General features: G+C 34.3%; 1 long non-coding RNA gene across 1 annotated transcript; it reads right to left on the minus strand.

Annotated features, from left to right (window-relative positions):
- Positions 1-225: 225 nt before the first annotated feature.
- Positions 226-16232, minus strand: LOC109163621. Its single transcript, XR_002051307.1, has 4 exons — positions 16154-16232; positions 8228-8235; positions 2278-2281; positions 226-237 (listed from the first exon to the last, which is right to left on the minus strand). It is a non-coding gene; the product is annotated as an uncharacterized LOC109163621 (long non-coding RNA).
- Between the last annotated feature and the right edge of the window lie 1726 nt (positions 16233-17958).

Genomic DNA, 17958 nt, shown 5'->3' on the forward strand with positions numbered 1-17958 from the left:
AGCCTTCAAGCTATGCATAATCGGAATAATCTTCAGGATTTTGGGGTTTGTCTACTTAAGCAATTATTTTGCAACTTTTCCTCATTTACATTACTATATCATATCCATGCCTCGTTAAAAACTTCACTAGAAAAATCCAGTGGGAAAAGATTAGTTGAGGAAAAGAGTGCATGAAGTATGTGTATTCTTGTTTTAGATTAGTTGCCTCATTAAAAACCTTAGATTTAAGGAAAAACCCTGTGGGGAAAAAAAACTTAACTAAGGAAAAGAATACAACCGTTAGTCGTCAAGACCCAATCTTCAGGATTGATTCATGTAAAATGATACTCCCCTCAAGATAACAATAGTTAAGTCCCATACATTAAAATTTCCAAAATGTATAGAGGACTTTTGTAAATAAATATGTAAAACTATCAATGGAATGAATATACTCTATAATAATCTTGTGACTCTTCTAGAGTTCACGTGGGTATAATATTGACATCATAATATCTAGTCAAAGAGATTTCATTATATATCCTTTAATCATTTGTGCAACTCAATCTTTATTCTCCCTTTATAGGACAATGGGGGTAAATATAGTACAACCAATTTTGGAACTTGGCATTATGGGGACACAAGAATAATAGCCAGTACCCAAATAGCCATTATATATTGGATTGTCTAAGGGTCCAATCAAAATCATATATTGGCTAACTAGTGTATAAAAATTCTTTAAGGAAAAACTCAATCTTCAAGTCGAGATAATACTTAGCTTTCACAAGCTTTTTATTTCAAAATCTCCATCTTTAGACATGGACTGACATCATCAAGCTCTTTATATATTTCATTGATGTTTACACCATTAATATTGACTGAGATAATAAATAATAAATAAGTTCATTATTAACTCTTTATTGAGCACATAATGATACATATTGTTCGTTCTTCATGAGGATAATAACTCCATTCGCAACTCTTTAAAGAGTACATAATGACGCATAATAAGTACATATTCCTTTTTCAAGAGGAAAAATTACTCAGTCAATTATTAACCTTTCAGGTCATATAAAGACCTTAATACTTTTAATATTGCGATTTTTTCGCTTTTTCTAATTTTGAGAACTTAAAATCCTTAGGGACTTTTGAAAAATTAATATTAGTTGCATATCTAAATTTATTATTCTGCTAATAATATTATGTAGCGGAACTTAATGTCATTTATCGTGGGAGATCAGAGTATATTTGATTAGAATCAATCAAGGGTCTCTGCGTGAACCCATAGGCTACAAACTCGCTTCATATTCTATCACCTCGTTATTCTTATTTCTCTTTCATGCACACACCCATTTGTAAACCTTCAGGGATAACGCTCAATGGTGTATTGTTATAAAAAGAATTATACATTTTAGCGAGTCGAGCTATGCTTTAATTACTCCTTTATACGTTAAATAGTCATGGCACTTCCGGTGCCTAACTCTGGATCCAGATTATCATATAACGGAGCAATTTGTAAAGTCAATTGTGTTGTAGACAACTATAATACTTTCATAAATCTCTCCCATATTTATAATTGTTTATGACAATATTTGAGTCTACTAGATTCTATACATTTTCCAGAACTATTTAGATCACATCTGGTTGTCCCGCATCCCTAGTATTTTGTTTATTTGGTGCACTTATGAATTGACTAGGGTTTCTCGTCATCTGGACGAGCGTCTCCAGGACTAAATTTTCCAAGAGTGACAATATTTATTTACTGGATCTAGTATAATGATTCTTATCTCTTACACCGATGGATCTCCTATACTTTTGGCGTCAAGGAGTATCGGTCGATTTATTTGGTCCAAGTTGGAAAAGGTACATGAGACCTAGTCACTCTTTTATGATTAGTATGATTAATAGATGTAGTAATTGGCAGATTATTTGCTAATATCGCAAATAGATTATCTTCTGAACTTCCTGTTCAGTTTAACTAGTACATGGATTTAAATAATGAAGATATTTTCATTCTATGAAATTTCATGTCATTCTATTGAATTTGAACTCCTATCTCCCCCTAATGCCGAGAAGCGATCTTCATTAATTAAGTATGCAGTCAGCGTACCTAAGGATATGTATTGGTCTCCTATCATGTGCTCTTGGAATTAATTAATCAAGAGACAGAGGCTTCTTTGGTAGCTTTTTTAGAGGTACGCTGTGGTGGTGATATATTGAAATAGATTGCGCACTATAAATAATAACACAGATAGGGAAATGTTTATTTTGAAATCATGTACTAGGCATAAAAATCGTAACAATCCTTGAGGGATTGATTTGTGATATGCAGTGAGTTAGATTTGGATTTAAAACAAAAGTATATCTCCAAGACAGATAATTCAATAATTTCCCCTTCACACATGCTCTATAAAATACTCATGTGGATAAGAAATTCTAATATCTAACTCATTATGTTTGCCCTAAGTGACCCAATTGCTCATGTCATAATTAAAAAAATGGGTCACTAAAATGTAAAGATTATCGCAACATTATAAAACTCGAATAACCACAGCTAGTAAATCGCTAATGCTCGAAGGACTATTGGAGGTATTAACTCTTGTATTTATATTTTAATAAAATTACATCTACTTAATATCATAACATTAAAACAATACTTCTAAAATTGTATCCGTGCATCGCAAGGGAAAAATACTAGTTTTCCAAAATTCGCTTAGAATTCTCGACGCGTCCAGTTTTCAGCATCAATCTTCACATTGCTTCTGGAAAGTTCCGACGTGTAGAGTTTTTTGCTGCATCATATGTTGTATCACTTCAAGTCTTCTTTCCAATGGCATAGGAATCACCTGAAACGGACATTCCTAGCATGAGATATGATCAAAGTACTAAGGTGTCGCCAAATTTAGCGTGAATTACAACTCTTTGGTCTTTTGCTCCACTTTTCCCTTGTTTTGTTCTTGTGATCAATCCATTGAAAGTATCACTCTTTGGCTCTATTTGAAGCATTTTAGCCACCTCCTTAGCTTCACATTGATTCCCATTGACTCGAAATTCACTCAAAATGCCCCGAAAAGCATACGATTGTCTTCAAATCAACAATTTATGCACCTAGGGATATAAACAAATGAATTAAGGCACATTTTGCATAAAACCAAAGTATATTTCACTCAAAATAGGTCTATATATGGGGTAGAATCAGGGACATAAGCACAATTATCATTCGTTTCGTGCCCGGTCACTTAATCTCTTTGGTCAACTTCAGTCTCTCGGGCAGGGTGACTCCTCTATTGCTGATTATATTGGCCGTGCACGTGTTGTTGCAAAAGACCTAACCCTGGCCAGTCGACCGGTTGGTTTGGACGAGATGAACTTGTATGTGCTTTGTGGGTTACGGCCCGAGTATCAAAACCTAACTGCATCACTTTCAGTTCGTGGACAGCCCGTCACTCTTACAGAGCTCGCAGACTTTCTCGGGGCTAAGGAATTCATTTGAGGAACCACCAATGACCAATGTTGCAAAAATCGCGCCGCCCGGCCGTGGCGAGGAAGGCCGGAATCGGTCTCCTCTGTGGCCGGCCGACTAGGCGGCGCCTAGACCGCCTAGTCGTTCGATCCGTCTATTTTTTTAAAAAAATTTTTGGGAAGGATCAGAAGTAGTCTCCGCCGCGACCAAGCTCCGCCATGACCAGGTTCCGCCGCGACCAGGCTCCGCTCGCTAAGAATCAAACCTCTGTCTGTTGCCGCCGGTTGCCAAAGGTTGAGAACTGTTGAGATACTTTGTATCTTCTTTGAAATTGAAATAAAATTAAAGATGGAGATAGAATAGATGGGTGAGAACATATATTTCAGACTTTTTACTTCCCAAAAAACCATGAGATACTAAAATGTTTTTTTAGTATCTCAAGGTTTTTTTGGGAACAGCTCCACGCAAAGGCCAAAGCTAGTAAAAACTTTTGGGAACAGCTCTACCAAAGACTAAATTTAACTTTAAAAAAAATAAAAATAAATCGGGCACCTAGGCGCCGAAAAATCGGCGCCTACCGTATTTTGCAACATTGCTAATGACGGAGCGCTAGCCGCCTTCAATGCCTAGCGTGGCGGGTAAAATCACCATGGCGGTCGCGACAACAATCGGGGTGGCGGTTGTCAAGCCCAGAGCCTTTGCACAGGGCCCCCAATTTTTGGGGGCCCTATATTTAAAAAAAAAATTATGTATATAAGTGGTATTACTGCCTTTCCGCAAATTATGCTGTGCAACCGAATGCACCTTGCAAGGTGCATACGGTTGCAAAATGGCGCCGTTTTGGTTAAAAAAACGCGTGTCTCACTTAAAGAAGAAATCAGGTTCGATTCCCGGCAATAGCATTTTTATATATCCAGAAATTCATAACTATATAACCACAATTTCATAACTATATATCCACAATTTCATAACTATATATCCACAGTGAATGAATGAAGTAAAAATCCACAATGAATGAATGAATGAAGTAAAAATTCACAATGAATGAATGAATGAAGTAAAAATCCACAATGAATGAACTAAATATCCACAATATATGATTGAACTAAATATCCACAATGAATGAACTAAATATCCATAAATTCATAACTATATAACCACAATTTCATAACTATATATCCACAATTTCATAACTATATATCCACAGTGAATGAATGAAGTAAAAATCCACAATGAATGAATGAATGAAGTAAAAATCCACAATAAATGAATGAATGAAGTAAAAATCCACAATGAATGAACTAAATATCCACAATATATGATTGAACTAAATATCCACAATGAATGAACTAAATATCCATAAATTCATAACTATATAACCACAATTTCATAACTATATATCCACAATTTCATAACTATATATCCACAATAATGCTATTGCTAAGAGTCGAACCTGATTTTTTTTTTTAAAGTGGAACGCGCGTTTTTAATCAAAACGACATCGTTTTAAACCGTATGCACCATGCGCATGGTACATTCGGTTGCACAGCATAACTATTGCTGCCTTTCGCAACCCTTTCCTTCTGCTCTTTATGTGTTTCCTTCGACATTACCGATTTACCGCCATTACGCACCCCTATGGAATTAGTTTTTGTCGTATGTTATGCCATTAATTATGTATTTATGTATATAGTATATTACTATTACTATATTACCTTGAGTTCATTACCTATGGCATTAATTATGTATTTATGTATACAATATATTACTCCGTACTATTTTAGCTTGAGTTCATTACCAAAATCGTTGAATAATGCTTATTTACACAAATCCCACAAAACAGATCACAGACGATTGAGACGAGAGATGCAGTTTGATAGAATTGAAGAATTCTTTTTATCATATAAAGTCACAAATTCTCAACTTCTTCAATTCTCTTAACAGGTAATTAAAATTACTAAATATTTCACAATTCTTATTTATTATTTTATTTAGGGAAAATGGTCAAATAGGCTCTCGAACTTTAACTTAAAAGTCAATTAGGCCCCTAAATTTTTTAAAGGTGCAATTACACCCATCAACAATTCATTTAGGTGCAATGAAGCCCAAAAACAAGTTAATGACCTGCTATCACAGGTCATTAGGGTTCAGGCCACCTTCCCGCGAAATTTTCGGCAAAAAAAAAAAGTAACCGGCAAAATTTCCGGCAAAAAAGTGACCGGCGGCGACCGTCGGTCTCCGGTCACTTTTTTTTTTTTTTTTTTTTTTTTTTTGCCAGAAGATGGCCTGAACCCTAATGACATGTGATAGCAGGTCATTAACTTGTTTTTGGGCTTCATTGCACCTAAATGAATTGTTGATGGGTGTAATTGCACCTTTAAAAAGTTTAGGGGTCTAATTGACTTTTAAGCTAAAGTTCGAGGGCCTATTTGTCCCTTTTCCCTTTTATTTACCTGACTTAATAATTTTAATTTTAGAATAATTTATTCAAGAATTTATTTTTTATTAATTATGTGTTCATAGAGTTTCTAACTAAATTCTTATTTTTTCTTTAGATTTTTATAACTATGTCTTCAAGAAAATATTCATTTGGATTTAAGAAGCGTAAAAAGAAAAAGAAGAATTGAACAACTGATTAACTCAATCTCAAAAGAGAGTTCTTAAAAAATTCATTACAAAGCTAATATTCATATAGAAGATCAAGATGATTGTGAGATTAGAAAAAATTCAAATAATAGTGTGCACAATGATGATAGGTATCATTGTGACAATGAAAAATAATAAGAATGTTGATAGTGTTTAGATGATGTTGGTCACAATGACAAACCAAATGATTGTGAGATTGAAAAAAAATTTAAATGATAGTATGCACAACGATGATAAGTATCATTGTGACAATGAAAATAATAAGAATGCTTATAGTTGTTTAGATGATGTTGGTCACAATGATAAACCAAGTTTGGTGGATGATTTTGCGTCTAATTGTGCACAACACATGTCACTTTTTAAATGAAATTTTAAATGTATTTTTTACAATATTTATATTTTGAATTTTTTACACAACTTTTTAAATAACTATTATTTATATATACAATTTTTTTAAGGGCCCAATTTAAGATATTGCACAGGATCCCATTTTTTTATTGGAACGGTCCTGGTCAAGCCCAAGGTGGCGGCAGCCGATTGCAAGGAAGACGTGGTGGACGTAGCCCCGGTGGTAACAATGGTGGTCAAAATAAGTGTCAGATTTGTGGGCGCAATGGTCACACGGCTCTTGCATGTTACAACCGTTTTGATAATCAAAGATATCCTCCTCCTCAAGCCAATCTGACATACCAAGATAATGGTTCAGACACTAGTGGTTCTTAGGTATGGATTCCAGACACGGGAGCAACCAATCATGTGACCCCAGACATCGCAGCCATGTCCACGTCTGAGGAGTATGTTGGTAATGACACGTTGTGTGTTGGTGATGGTAAGGGTTTATCAATTAGTCATGTTGGTCATGCTTCCTTTAATACCCCATCTAGGTCTTTTCAATTATCAAATATCCTTCATGTTCTCAGTTTGTCTACATTTTTATTATCCTTTCAAAAATTTGCTTCAGATAATAAGGTGTTTTTTTAGATTCACCCCTCTTTTTTTGTTGTGAAGGATATCAATTCCAAGGAAATTCTTCTACAGGGCGATAGCTTTGGGGGTCTATACAGGCTTCCTATCACTAGTTTGTCTCCTTCAGCTTTTCTTTATGCTCGTGCATCCGAGTTAGTGTGGCATGATCGCCTAGGACATCCACATATCGAGTCTTACATCGTATTCTTCAATCTTGTTCGGTTAGTGTGTCTAGTAATTCTATTCGTTGTAATTCGGGTTTATGTAATGCGTGTCAGTTAGAGAAATCTACCTGATTCCCATTGCCACATGTTGAGTCATCTAGTTCCAATATTCTGGATTTAATATACACAGATATTTGGGGTCCAACTCCTTTGTTATCCACTGATGGCTATCGTTATTTTGTTATTTTTGTGGATGATCACTCCCGTTACACTTGGTATTATCCCATGAAATTAAAATATGATATTTATGCCATCTTTGAAAAATTCCGTACTATGGTTGAGCGTTCCTTCAATAGAAAAATTAAATCCATTCAATCTGACCTAGGAGCTAAATACAAAAAATTGCACCATTGCTTTGTTCAGTTAGGAATCACTCATAGACAGTCTTGTGCCTACACTCATGAACAAAATGGTCGTGTAGAAAGAAAACATAGACACATAGTTGAAACAGGTCTAACCCTCATGGCTCGTGCCTGTGTTCTATATAAGTTCTGGGATTTTGCTTCTGAAACTGCTATGTATTTAATTAACAAGATGTCATCTACTATGTTAAATAACTCCAGTCCTCACTTACTCCTGCATAAATCCCCTCCATCCTATTATTTTCTTCGTGTCTTCGGGTGTCTATGTTATCCCTATTTATAGTCGTATAATCGTCATAAAATGTCCTACAAGTCTTCCGGGGTTATAGTTGCATTGATTTACAAACTAATAAGGTTTATCATCTATGTGTGCAGACATGTGCGGTTTGATGAGGTTATTTTTCCCTTTGCAACTAAGATTGTTTTGCAGACACCAGATGTAACACCCTCTTTTTCTAAAATTTAGGGCCTAGATTTAAGCAGTCTAAAAAGACAAAAACAAGGAAATAACGATAAACTAGGATATATATAAATCTCAAATCTACAACTAAAGAGAGTGTCGCCGCCATAGTTACCCACCCTTGAGTAACTGCACATGCTAAAGCTACTAACATACTAGAGTCACAGCTCAATACATCAACAGTAAGGGGTATGCGAACCTCGGTGTCTACGCACCAACCATAAGTAGGTAGTCGAGCTACATCAGTATCTAACATCAAACACCAAAAGGGGAAAGAAGGATAACTAAGGCTAGCATCTACTAAGCCCTAGAGCTACACACTACTACCATAAATGTGCGCTCTCGTCATGCATCAAGTTCACCTGAAAGGGGTTATAAAAACACATAGGAAAATAAACCTGTTAGCATAAAAATGCTAAGTATAAAACCACTCAACCCCGTAACATAAATATAGATATAGATTTGGAAAAAGGTTGACAAACAAGTACTTAACAAGTATACACATAGACAACGTGGTAATCAGATAATAAATCCTAAGTAAGGATACAATATATATAAGCATGTATACTCATCAACATCTGCAATATCAACATACATCTAAGATAGACAATATGCAAGAGATATAAGTGTCAAGCAATACCATACTATCATGCTAGTACTCACAAGCAATAAAACATACTTTACTTCTCATATACTCATCACAAGGCATATGCTATGCAACAATAATGGAATTCCATAGATATATATATAATAGTGTGTGTATAAATAAATAAATAAATAAATAAATAAATATATATATATATATATATATATATATATATATATATATATATATATATATATATATATATATATATATATATATATATACTCATACTCTCGATAATAATAATAATACTTTTCTACCGAGGACCTCAATCATATTACATCATATCTCATGATTCTCTTTTTCTCATCTTTCTCGATCTTTCTCAATCTTTCTCATGATTCTTTTTTCTTTTCTTTCTTTCAAATCTGGGCATGCGAGGCAGCTACTCCGCCGCGGCGAAGCCCAAGCGAACGGTGTTTCCAACACAACCGCCGCATTCGTACCAACGGAACCTTGACTCATGGGGAGATAGGAACTTCACGAATCGTGAACTGACCTATCCGGACTGGCAAATATCAGTCGGCCTAATCTCATCTCGCTCACAGAACTAGTACTCGTGGTTCTCAATCTCGGTGGAATCAGGTATCGCACATTCGGTGTACACACCCCCTAACCGGGATTCCAAGCCTAGCGGGTAGTATCCAACCTAGTAACTCGGAAATATCGACCAAGTTACTTCTAATATATCTGCCGGCCTTCTCTAACCGTATCTTTTCTTTTCTCATAACTTTCTCTTTTTTTTTTTTTTTTTTTTTTTTTTTTTTTTTTTCATCCGAAAGGACATATTCCAAACCAGAGCCTCCAAAACATAGTTTTTTCCTCACTTCATGTAAATAGCATATATATATATATATATATATATATATATATATATATATATATATATATATATATATATATATCATGCAACTTCTCTTTTTCATGATGAGAATCTAAATGACATGCATTCTTTTCAAAAGAGTATAAATATAGGTTTTCAAAATACGTATACGGGTTTTGAAAATAACCTAAGGCATTATATAAGCCATCTAATGTATGCAAAAGCTTTCAATTTGAAAACATAGGTTTTAGGTACAAAAGTTTATGAAGTAGTTACTCATGCTAATGAAACCATATGATCTTGTCAATCTCACTACTCATGAACTAGATAATGCAAATAGAGCATTTAATCAACTCATCTCATAACTAAAGTCCAAATCATGGTACTCAACTTTCATGCTCAAAGGTGCTCAATAAACACTTAGGAAAAATCATAAATCATGCTTGATTTGGAAAAGTGGATTTTGCTCACAAATCACATAGGCACATTTCATACAAGCGTGTCGTTACGAGCTCGAGTCTGAAACAACAAAATCGGCTGACCCTTAAAGGGCCCGGCCCTCTAGAATGACCTGGCAGGACTAGGTGGCGGACCATGAGAGACCCCGCCACTTGGCTCCGCTAATTCACGGCCATAGCTGAGTGGCGCGCGGGTCCTCTCAAGGACCGCCACTCGGGTCCGTTGGGCGATGCTTACCAACAAATCCCTTCGGGGTCCATTGGTAAGCCCCACACGGCTAAATAGCGAGCCCAAGCAGTGAGCTTGGGAAAGCTTCATCAAATGAACAATTCACTTAATTTCATATTTCAACACACTTTTAACACTTCTTCAAACAATCAAGATCAACAAGATAACAACACCAACCCATAATAAACACATAAACATGCATTCTTCATCATTTCTAAGCACCAAAATACCAACAACACATCAATATCATCAACAACAACACACTACCAAAATAATAGGTTTTGGGAGTCCATGGTTTATACCTTGAGCTTGCTAAGCCTTAGTGTGAATCCATCCTCTTCCTTAACCAATGTTTCCACCTTCACCTCCTAATATCCCCAACAAGAACACATAAAACATACATCATACACACATACACAAGTATACACTATTTACTAAAAGAGATGGATTAGAAGAGGATGGAAGATGAAAATACTTGAAGGAAGATGAAGGAAAATGAATGATGATGGAGGGAAAGATGATTAGCTTACAAAATGTTTCTTCTTCTTCTTAGAGAAATTCTAGAACTTGGGAATGAAAGAGGCAAATGGGAGGGATTGGGTTATTGACAATGGAATAGTAAAGATTATATAGGTAGGGCTCTAAACCGTAGGCAGAAAAGATTATGGGAATTCGGCCATGTGAGGGCCATTTTGGTCATTTCGCGATTAAAATTTCGGGTTATAATTTTGGGTCAAAAGTTGGGTCAAGTTAGGATAAAAATAGGTTTCTAAATTTTTAGGAATAAAATTGGTTCATTTGTAAGAATATTTCTAGGCCAAAACACTTGAATCAGTTTCACATGTTCTTCTCAGGTTCCACTCAGATTGACTTTTTGGGTCAAAACTTGGTACATAAAGATACCCAATGAATAGGATTTTTAAAATATATGAATATTTGATGTTGAATCATTTGAAATAAGGAATTTAAAATATTTAATTCATACACCCTTTAGAAAAATCATTGTAGGAGTAAAAATAATTTATTTGGTATTTTATAAAAATAGAATTTAAGGAAATATATTTTGTGCTGTCACACCACAGGCTCCTCAAATCACTCTATGGGTATAATCGATCCTACAGCATAGTCTGTTGGTGTCTCTGCAAGAAGAATTGGCGGGAGGGGAGCTCCCACCAGACCAGCTCGCGAGTATCGCGCGGGACCTTCCCGGGGAGGCACACTCCCACCAGATCAGCCCGCGAGTATCGCGCAGGACCTTCCCGTGGGAGGCACACTCCCGCCAGATCAGCCCGCGAGTACTGCGCGGGACCTTCCCGCGGGAGGCACACTCCTGCCAGATAAACCCATGGGTACTACTGTGCAGCATATTGACGCATCAACTTCTGTCGCCGCTCGACCCAGCTGGGGGCATTCGCGAGGTAAGATAGTAAAATCTACCACTCAGACACACATTATGGAGACTCGCAGTAGATCTCAAGCACCACCCACAGCTTTGAGTGTTGAGGTTTGTCTCCCAGATCCAACGTGTTACACTGAAGCAGTAAAATATCCAGAGTGGCGTGAGGCTATGGACCATGAATTCAATGCTCTTCTACAGAATCAAACGTGATGTCTTGTACCCTCTCGGGCAAATATGAATGTTGTTGGATGTAAGTGGGTATTCCGCACTAAACGAAAGGCAAATGATTCTATTGAGAGACACAAGGCATGATTAGTAGCAAAAAGATTCAACCAGGTGCTTGGACAAGATTTCTTTGATACGTTCAGCCCTGTAGTAAAACCCACTACTCGCTTCTTTCCTTGGTGTTATCTTCTGGTTTGGTTATTAGGAAACTTGATGTTTATAATGCTTTCTTAAATGGAAATATGTCTGAAATTAGTTATTTGAAGCAGCCACCTGGTTATATTGATGCTCAGTATCTCAATCATGTTTGCTTGCTTAAATTCTATTTTTATAATCTGATAGATAGATGTGTCTCTAATCTACTACTCACATGACTTTGCTTATGTGTATTTTTTTTTTCTATGTTGATGATATATTTGTGATGGGAAGTGATCACGATCTTGTGACTCGTTTGATAAAAGAGTTGGCTATTGCATTTAAGATTAGGGATCTTGGTGAACCTGATTTCTTTCTTGAGATTGAAAAAATTAAATGTGATGATGGTATTTTACTTTCGCAACAGAGATATATAAATGATATTTTGAAATGTGATGGATGACAGAATGTAAAGCATTGTCTACTCCTATCTATGTTTCAAAATCTATACCCTTCAATTCAGATTTATATGAAGATCCTACACAGTACAGAAGTCTGGCATGAGCACTACAGGATCTAACTATTATATGCCCAGATCTATCAGTCCCAATCAATCAATTGTGTTAACACATGCGTGCTCCTACAGTATCACATTGGGAACACCTAAAGCGAGTCTTGAGGTATGTAAAGGGAGCAGTTAATTTTGGTTTACGTATAAGAAAGTCAGCATCAAGAGAACTCCATGCATTTTCTGATTCTGACTGGGCTGGATGTCCTAAGGACCGTAAGTCCACGAGTGGTTTTGTTGTGTTTCTTGATCCAACCTTATCTCTTGGGTCTGTAAGAAACAAAGAACTGTTGCTAGATCTTCTATTGAGGCAGAACACAGAGCTCTAGCAGATATCTGTGCCGAAGTTACGTGGACAGTCTCCTTGCTGCATGAGATTAAAGTGTCAGGTATACCTGTTCCAAAATTATGGTGTGACAATCTTGGTGCTACTTATATGTGCGCAAATCCCATATTCCATGCTCGTACCAATCACGTAGAAATTGATTATCACTTCGTTCGAGATAAAGTTGATTCTGGAGACATTCAAGTTAATTTTATCTCAACAAAAGATCAACTTGCAGACATATTTACTAAAGCTTTACCTAGTCCTAGATTTTCTTTTCTTAGAGACAAGATACAGGTTACTAGTATACTATGTGTTTGAGGGGGAGTATTAGGACTCTTTGTATTTGAGTCACATTATGACTCTCTACCCTAATCTTCCTATGATTCTCTCTTGTATATATTCCCTCAATCTGTACAGTTGTAATAAATGTTCATCTAATACAATTTATACAGTTCTCATCAACCAATTCATGGTAGCTAATGAATACAAAAAGTTTTATTAATATGTCATGAGGTAATAAACATGAGGTTAAAATAGCATTATTGATTAATAGATATATCAATTAAAAGAAAATAAACTCAATGCCATGAATGAGTAAGTTGCCTTGAAATGAGTGGTCAAATGATTAGAGCATGATTTTTGTATCTAAATGTCAAGCGTTTAATTCTTGTCAACATCCTTTCAATTAAATATGTCACACAGGGTCTCCGTAATGTGATTTATCTCTCCAGTATGGCGTATAATTTGCATACAATAGTTAATTAACTCATCATAAAAGCAAAATGAATGAGAAAGTCCAAGGAAAGTGGATGATATGAATGCAGCAAATTATTGTGTGGATCAAGGTTCAAAATGAAGTCGTTTTGATGTTTAAAAAAAATTTACTTGTTTCGTGTGCATGTTAGAATAATGAACATTTTAGGGTAAGATATTGTATTTTATAAGTTAGAATAATGTAATTTATGTGTTAGAATAATATACTTTATATGTGTTAAAATAATGAAATTTCTTATTTAAGATATTGTATTTTATAAGTTAGAATAATGCATAATATACTTTATGTGTTAAAATAATGAAATTTCTAGGATAAGATAATGTATTTTATGAGTTAAAATAATGTATTTTATCTGTTAGCATAATGTATTTTATGAGTTGAATAATTTACTTTAGTTTTTGGACCGTAGTTTACACAGCTGTGTGGACCACGATCCACGCAATAATGATTGATGAATGCATGTACCAATCGTTATACCCTGCAGCACGGCGCACATTGCACTGTGCACCCCGCGCCTCCCAAAACGACGTCGTTTTGGGAGGCGCAGTAGAAAGTTGACATGATTATGTATATTTGTTTATACAATTATGTATATTTTTTATTATGTACATTTTTTATACAATTATGTACATTTTTTTTATACATTATGTACATCCGAATCAGGAAATTTTTGTGTATTATGTTAAGAGTTGATGTGTATTATGTTAAAAGTTTATGTTTATTATTGTTGAGCATATAGCCATTAATGTGCAATCCAACTATCAGCTTAGGCTTTTAGTTGAGATGGAGTGTGTATTATCTTTTAAAAAGAGTATGTGTATTTTGTTATATAATTATGTACATTCATGTATACAATTATGTGTATTCTAGTATAACATTATGTTCACTTTTGAACATACATGAGATTTTTTAAAGGAAAATTAACTGCCAAACACTGGGTAGCGAAATTTAAAAAAAAAAAAATTAAAACAACGTCATTTTGCATCTAGGCGCACAATGCAATGCGCGTCGTGGTGCAGGATATAAATTGGCCGCATGTACTATCAAGAAAAACAAAACAAATAATGGATTGGAACAAAGTCATTCATGGAGTTTATCCATAAGAGTTGAGTATATATTAATTATTATTAAAACCCATCTCCCAAATTACTAAAAATTGATGCAAAAATAAATTTATTTTCGAAGTATAATATTAGGAAACCGACAGCTTTTGAGCATATATGTCTGTCTGTAGGGCACATTTGGCATCATAACCTTAGCAACTTGCATAAATTATCAATTTGATGACTAGGGCAAATAAACCCTTCTGGGGTAGAATACAGATTTTTTTATTTTTTATTTTTTATTTTTTGTTTTTTAGTTTTTTGATTTTTGTTTTTTTTTTTTGTTTTTTGTTTTTTTTTTTTGTTTGTTTTTTTTTTGTTTTTGACAGAATTGAGATTGTTTAGAAATTAGTAAAAAAAAAAAAATGGTTAAAATGTAGATAGATAAAGTTGGGTCAATTTTTAATAATGAGAAAAATACCAACATGTCATGCGCAATTACATAAAATAAGATAGAAATATATCAACATCAATTACATTTGCAAAGAGTAATAGATGAATACCATCGAGAGTCACATAAATAACTTACCATTTAAGTTTGTTTAAAAAATAGAAAAGAGAAATTAGTCAATCCGTCTCATCGTTTTGTTTTGTTTTTTTTTTTTAATTTACACAAATAAATACTACATAGTAAGAAATTCTTGCGATATATTTTTTGCTGGCTAGACAAATCTCAAATGTCGTTATGTGTGTTTTAACTAGTTAGCTACCAAATAAAAAATTAAAGGGATGTTGAGTAAATAGTAAATAGTTAAGAGCTGATATTTAATTGTATTAGCATGTAGTATTAGTAATTTGTAAGAAAGTATTTTGTAATTAAAATACATAATGTCACATTAGATTTGTTTTGTCGAAAAAATTAGTTTTACTAATAAATAAATATTTGAGTGCAAGACTATGTGGTCTAATGGTACCTGGGTTGGACTTTTATTTAGAAGATTATGAGTTCGAGCCTAAGTGGAGGCGTTATTGATTCTTTGTGTTTCAGTAGGTTGAGAAAGTATATGAACAGATACTACAATGTAATAGCTAAGTTTAGCTTATTTGACCATTATTAGCTGTTTGATGTGGAGGGTTCAAGTTTAGCTTATTTGACCATTATTAGCTGTATATGCACTGCAGTTTTATTTCAACACAACTACAGTTTCGGTGGACAATATACACTCAAATAGTGAAATTGCTATTCAGTTTCATTTTGTATACACTGCAGTTTCATTTCAATTCAATTGCAATTTTATTTGATAATATAATAAAAAATAATACCTGAGAAAGTGTTAGTTTAGATACACTATAGTGTCTGCCGTTTTGGACCATGGTCCACAAAGCTTTGTGGACCGCGGTCCAGAGTATAATTGCTGCAATCTGACCAACACTTTGCCCCTTAATTGGGCCGACTCGATGCGAATGTGAATTAGTCTAGTATGGTACGGGCTTAAAGGTACCTCCTATAGTTAGGGTTTGCTCCGGACACCTTATAGTTTGACCATAAAAAAAAATGAGTGTGATTAATTAATTTATTGCTCTAAAATGCTAAAATTTAAAAAGCTGTTCAAAGTAGTTTTTTGAAAAAGTCATTTTGCATGTATCAACTAACAGTTAATTTATCAAATATTTTTTCTACATTCAACAAATTCACTAATACAATCAGTTAACAGTTATTTACTAAACACCCCAAAGTCTCTCGTTCCCGAGCTCCACAGAAGATATTGGGGTGGAATAAATAAATACGTACTTAACCACACAAGTAGCTCCTTTAGGGATGGCAATTTCAATCCGCCCCGCGGATGTTCACCCGAATCCACCCCGCATGGATCGGGTTTTTTTGGGTGATGGTGAGCGGTGGGTCGGGGGTGGGTCTTAAAAAAGTAAACCCGCGGTGGGTCAGGTTGAATTCGGGTTTTATGTACAAAACCCGCTTAGAACCCCACTCGACCCACCATGTGTGTGTGCGTGTGTGTGTGTGTGTGTGTGTGTGTGTATATATATATATATATATATATATATATATATATATATATATATATATATATATAATAGTAAAATAAGTACTAGTATGTAGTTAGTTATAAAAGTTTATATAATTTCGTATATCTTTTTACTATTTTTATATCTAAACTACTAAGTTCATTTTTAAAAATTAATAATTTAGTTATTATATTTAAATATTTCTATTATTTTATGTTTTAGTATCACTAATGAATTTTATTATTTTATTATGTGTAAGTAATTTAAATATTTTTCTTGAAAAAAATAATAAATGATAAGTGGTGGGTACCCGTAGTGGACACCCACATCCGGTGGGGATGGGGGTGAATTTTTTCAATACAGATTAAGGGTAAGAGTAGGTAGAGAAAATATATAGTGGGTCAAGTGATGAATGTAACATTCTCCGACCCATTGCCATCCCTAATCTCCTTGCATCTGATCTGATAGCATAACAAACATTTAAGTTCAAACAAAAAAATAATGATTAATAAATAGTATTAAAACCAATTAAATGCCATGCATCATTGAGATAAGCACAGTGCGTCATACGTCGTCGTTGCTTGTTTTATCTGGTTCCGACTTCCGATGTCGTATGGTAGATATTTTGGAGGGCTTTATTTTAAGATTTTAAGTCAGTAGGGACCTACAATTAATTTAAATCACCCAACAAATATTACGCCCCCAAATTCACATCCTAATATTCTTTTCTTATTTAATTAATTAATAAATAAATTCATTTTTAAGGTTGGTGAGGCCAACCAAAGAATTGTACAATTATTAGTGGTTCGTACAGATGTATAAATCATACAATTAAATGACGTACATTTAATATACAAATAATGTATTTTTAGTATATTAAAATATGTGTTGTATTTAGAAAAAGTACATTATTTAAGTACTAAAAGTACATTATTTTATATAATGTATATATTTAGTACACAAATAATATACTTTTAATATATTATCTTCATCGTCAGTACATGTCTTCTTTTTTTATTTTTATTGGTAGTGTGTCATGTGCAATTGGGTTACTGGTGGTATATCACAGATTGATTCGTCGTGCAATGAGATTATGGTGTAGGAAGCTTTAGATTTGCCTTTGTTGTGTATATGATAGGATCTTAGTTGTACTATTAACTCTTTATCATACAAGCATCTATTGATATTTGGTAGTTGTAGTTTTTCT

This window comes from Ipomoea nil, unplaced genomic scaffold (assembly GCF_001879475.1).
Source record: "Ipomoea nil cultivar Tokyo-kokei standard unplaced genomic scaffold, Asagao_1.1 scaffold3030, whole genome shotgun sequence".
NCBI classification, from domain to species: domain Eukaryota; kingdom Viridiplantae; phylum Streptophyta; class Magnoliopsida; order Solanales; family Convolvulaceae; genus Ipomoea; species Ipomoea nil.